Source organism: Cervus elaphus, chromosome 8, assembly GCF_910594005.1.
Source record: "Cervus elaphus chromosome 8, mCerEla1.1, whole genome shotgun sequence".
Classification (NCBI taxonomy): domain Eukaryota; kingdom Metazoa; phylum Chordata; class Mammalia; order Artiodactyla; family Cervidae; genus Cervus; species Cervus elaphus.
The window spans coordinates 50,421,467-50,427,003 of NC_057822.1; the positions used below are offsets into that span (position 1 = coordinate 50,421,467).

At 37.4% G+C, this 5,537-nt stretch overlaps 1 non-coding gene across 1 annotated transcript; it reads right to left on the reverse strand.

The window, feature by feature from the left end:
* Window positions 1–1,376: 1,376 nt before the first annotated feature.
* Window positions 1,377–1,448, reverse strand: TRNAY-GUA. Its single transcript has one exon. It is a non-coding gene; the product is annotated as a tRNA-Tyr (tRNA).
* Between the last annotated feature and the right edge of the window lie 4,089 nt (window positions 1,449–5,537).

Below are 5,537 nucleotides of genomic sequence, written 5' to 3' on the forward strand. Positions count from 1 at the left end.
AGCTGGCAGCTGCATTTTGTCAAGCAGTTAGAAGCCGGATCCTAAGATAAAGGCTGAAGAAAGTAAGGGACGGAATTAGGAGTTTCTGATCCTGGGGATCGGATGAATTTCTCTTTCACCTCTTTTACTCACTGTAAAGGGAATGGAGAAATATTCTTTCATTTTGACTGAGGCAGAAAGTTCATGGGCTACTCACCTTCACTTGCAGTATTGTTAAGAGGCCTTGAAAGTAAGGATACAGTCCCTTGTAGGAGATTTATTTTCACAGCTATTCCTGGTAGATTTCTATGCTAGAAGGGTTATCATGCCCACCAGAGAGCAATACAAGGTTCTTTTAGGCTTGGCTGCACATGAGTGACACACATAATCACTTCTTAAGCAACTATTTCATAAAGTGCTAATTTACAAATATTTTCTCACATAAAAGTTGAGTGGTTCTCACTAATTATCCCATCACTTAACTGAGGTCTGGGCAGGAAATAATGGCTTGTGGTTGACTCTGCACAGGAAAAAGTGTGAAGGAAGACATGAATGCTATAATCAGAAATCTTTTGCAAATAATTTTGACAATTTCTGATCTGCACATATTTTCCTAGATAGTGATGTGGGATGCCATAATTGGCAGCTTACATATTTAGGTGTATTGAGAGATGAGCATTAATATATTTCCAAAATGTGAAGAAAAGAAGACTTGCAGATTCTGCTGCAGAAATACTGGGAGACAGTATACAAGTAGACAATGGCTAGACCATAAATGCATATAGAACTCTAACCTGCAACCAGCTCAGGAAACCAATATCTTTTATACAGTAACCAACCCAGTAAGCGAGTCTGCTAGAAAGTCAGAGTTGTAGGAAGTCATGTTATTTTTTCTACCTTAACTTTCTGGGAAAACAAGCAATGACCCTGGCAACAATTGGCCCCATATCATCATAAATTAATAACTGACGGCTTCCTTAATCTTTGTCCCTGCTTCAAACATCAGACCAACTAGAGGAAGCCAAAGATGCACTCCTAAACAATTTCATGGCGCCCCCCCCAGGTGGCTCAGTGGTAAAGAATCCACCGGCCACAGGAGACGCAGGTTTGATTCCTGGGTCGGGAAGATCCCCTGGAGTAGGAAATGGCAATCCACTTTAGTATTCTTGCCCGGAGAATTCCATGGACAGAGGAGCCTGGTTGGCTACCGCCCAAAGAGTGAGACGGACTGAGTAACTGAGCATGCGTGCATAACCAGTTGCATAAGTGTTGTTAGTCGCTCAGTCGTGCCCGACTCTTTGCGACCCCATAGACTGCAGCCCACCAGGCTCCTCTGTCTGTGAGATTTTCCAGGGAAGGATACTGGACTGGGTTGCCATTTCCTTCTGCAGGGGATCTTCCCAACCCAGGGATCGAACCTGGGTCTCCTGCACTACAGGCAGATTCTTTACCGACTGAGCTACAAGGGAAGCCCCATAAGATGCCCCCCTAATTTGCATACCCAGTTTCTCCCTGTCAGCTGTTTCCAATCAAGGCAGACAGGAAGCCTTTCTTTTTTTTCCACCGTCAAGCTTTCCCACTACTCTGCCTGCCTCTGAGTCTCCGCCAAATCACAAATGGTAATGGCCGACATCCTTGCTATGTGAAAGTGAAAGTGTTAGTCATTTAGTCGTGTCCAGCTCTTGGTACCCTGTGGACTGTAGTCCACCAGACTCCTCCGTCCATGGAATTCTCCGGGCAAGAATACTGGAGTGGATTGCTGTTCCCTTCTCCAGGGGGTCTTCCCCACTCAGGGGTCAAACCTGAGTCTCCTGTATCGCAGGAGACCGTCTCAGCCACCAGGGTAGCATACTCTTCATAAACAGCCTGTGCTTTTCTCTTTTGTAAAATTCCATTTGTTAACCTTTTATTTCAAACTATGGGTATGTGCTCATACTGAAATCTTTAATTCATTCTTTGCCTTTTTCTAATCTACTGTTTAGCTTCATTTATTTAATGTTTCAAGTCTTTAAGAATTGTAGTCTTCGATTTTTAAAATAATTTTGAATTGATTATTTGTCATATTCACCTATACTTGATTCTTATGTGCAGAGATTCCTTATCTGTTTAATATATTTAGGGTTTTATTTTGTAGATACTCATATACTCTATAATATCTGAGGGTTTTAAGTTATGATTTTAAAGCACTTTCAGTTTGCTGTATTATTTCTATTTCTTTGGGCATATGTTCTTTTATCTTTCAAATTTATTAATGAGTTTTTTACCATCAGTAAAATGGTAGTTTTAGTTTTTTACCATTAGTTTTTACCATTACTTCTCTTGTGGCTCAGTGGTAAAGAATCTGCCTGCCAATGTGGAGCTGCAGGTTCTATCCCTGGGTTGGGAAGATCCCCTGGAAGAGGAAATGGCAACCCACTCCAGTATTCTTGTCTGGAGAGTCCAGTGGAGAGAGGAACCTGGTGAGCTATAGTCCATGGGGTCACAAAGAGTTGGATGCTACCGAGCGACTGAGCACACACACATACATTTATGTGTGAATGGGATTTGAGAGCGCCTATCTTGAATTTTCATTTTCTTTTATTCCTTTTCTCCATTTTCTGTTTTATGGTTCCATGATTATGTCATCCAGTGATACCTAGATTTCAGAAAGGGTATTATACTAGCAGTTCAGACTTTTACTCCATGAAGATGCTACCTTCTTATCTTCTCCACCTCACATAAACAACAATCCACTTTCCATTTCTCAGTTAACACTCCCCGCCAAGAAAACCCTATGTCAGTAGTTGGCTGTATTTTCTGTATTCATTGATGAGAGGGTGAACAGCATCCTAATTTTAGTCTCAAATAGAGAAGTTGGTTCTACTTATTCATTTCAGGTGAAATGTGGTCAGTTTGATTTCCACAGAGGAGTAAAATTCAGTATCTGCACTGCTTGCTTTTGAGGTCTGAACCCTTCTGTGACAGTCTTCCTACCTAAGTCACTGCTCAACACTGTGAACTCCCTATGTAATTTCTGATCCAGAGAGGTATTTTTATTCTTTGTGTTAGAATGTAACTATATATTCTTAGTATATTTGGATATATTTAATTTATGATTTCTTTTTGTTTGAAGCAGATATAAGTGATTACAAACTGCATTCTGTATTAATAAGCATTTCTTTACCAGCCGTGATTTTGCTTAGATTACAGTCAGCATGATTTTAGCAGCCCTCTTTCTTCCTCAAGCTTTATTCAGACATACTTGACAAATAAAAATTGTATATATTTAAAATATATGATGTGGTATTTGATAAGTGTGGATTGTGAAATGATTACCACAATCAAGTTTTAACAGACCTTTTTTATTGTAAAACCATTTTTTTTGACTGAAGAACAATCTCAGAGCATTTTTCTTCAGTTAAATGTATCTACATTCTATATCGTTAGCTGGGCTGCTTTCTGGCTGCAAAGTGTTATCTTTATTAAGACAATAGGCTTTCAAGTCAGATCTGGGTATGAGTCCCGATGGGTTTCTCAGGGGAAGTAGTGGTAAAGAACCCACCTGCCACTGCAGGAGGTGTGAGAGATGTGGGTTCCATCTCTGGGTGGGAAAGATCCCCTGGAGTGGGGCATGACCAACCCACTCCAGTATTCTTTCCTGGAAAATCCCATGGACAGAGGAGCCGGGCGGGCCTACTGCCCACAGGGTCATGATGAGTCAGACATGACTGAAGCGACTTAGCACACATAGGATTCAGAGAGTTAAGTAACAGATTGTATAGCACCTGTGCCCGGGATAGCTAACACTGGGTACACAGCATTTGGTGTACTTGCTGTTGCTTTTATACTCAAGCTAAAACCAAAATACCTTCATTTCACTTGTTTTTTTCTTTTTAACAATTATATCTTTAATCCCTCACCTACTCATTTTTTCTTGCATTTTTTTTTGGGGGGGAGGTTATTGGCTTGGTAATTTTAATCTGGTTATGAAACAAATATATTCAAAATTCTGTATTTCAGAGGATTTTCTTTTTAAGGAAGAAGGGCTAATCATTTAATATACAATTAAGCAAAGGATAGATATTTATTCATAAGCTACATTATTCTTTGGCCTGAAGGGACATACACCACAGAAATAAATATTAATGTGTATATATATGTCACTGAGTTAATATTACATGGAGGGCCACAGTTGGTTTAAAGAATAGTACACACTAAATGCCATATACACAGTGAACTTGATAAATACTCATTTAAGAAATATGATTGCTATAGTCTTCCCTGAGATATTTATTTTATTTAAATTTGATGAACAAATAGATGAAACATGTAATTACTGAAAAACATTATCATGGATAGAAATATAACAATAATCCAAGTTTAAATCTTGAACATATAAAAAACACACAATAATTATAATATCACAGCCATATTTGGTTTGCTTTTAGCTATTCAATTGCAGAATTATTGCAGGATTGATGTCTGCATTCTGATTTTATTATAAAAAGTGAACATGTAACTAAATGCTCTAAACCCTTTGTGAAAGACAAATTTTAGTGCCTATGACTGTAATAGTATCCTGTTATTACACAATCTCATGTGATACATTAAAATTGTGCTGTTATATAATACAAAAACACACATATAGCTATAAACTCTACCTTTACGTTGCATCTTAATATTGTGCTTTTCATATTAGCTTTGGGAAGATATTCTATTGATAGTCTATTTTATTTCCCACTTTAAAAGCAGTCACCATTTGCTAAGTTTTCATCTTAAACTGAATTCTGTCATTACTCTGCATTAATAATGATATATTCCTTTATTTTATGGCAACTCATTCAGAAATAAGACAATATACCTTTTCTTAAAAACTGAAAAAATTGCATCACTAAACACTATCCTATAAATCAAAGTATATATTTTTGCATTTAAATCTGTAAGTGGAAAGAAAGTGCTTTAAGAAACATGTATTTTATAAGTTCCACTTATGCTTGATTCTATTAAAGCATACACTTGTCACTATTTAAAATTTGATTTTAATAGCTGTATTTTTTAATACAGTGAATTAGCTACTTTTAAGTCAATGACTCAGTTTTAGTGAAACAATGACCTTTGAGTTTACAGACAACATCTGGAGGAAACAGCTGGAAAACAGATCAGGTGTTTTTTCTAGTAGAAGTGCAATGTGGTGTTCCTGTGGTACTGTTTAGAGATTTTCAATTCTCACTTCATGTAGCACACAGTGGTGCTATTAATTAGAAACTGATGGAAAGCCAGAAATAAATCCTTATGTCAAGCAGGATGTCTTACATGGAGGAGATTCGAAAGTCATGCAACTTTTTGAAATTGAAATGTTCAGAGTAACAGCAAGGATAACAGACTCCCTACTGCCAAGTCAATGTTTTCCAACTGCTGAATGTTAATTTCTCTAATATCTGGCTCCTCTCTTAAATGCATAACATTAAAATGGACTTCCCTATCCTTTAAAAAATTAGTGTTGCAAAAGTATTAAATTGTTCAGGCTCTATTTTGTATACCTTATAAAATAATTTCAAATATTATTGCAAGCATACTAG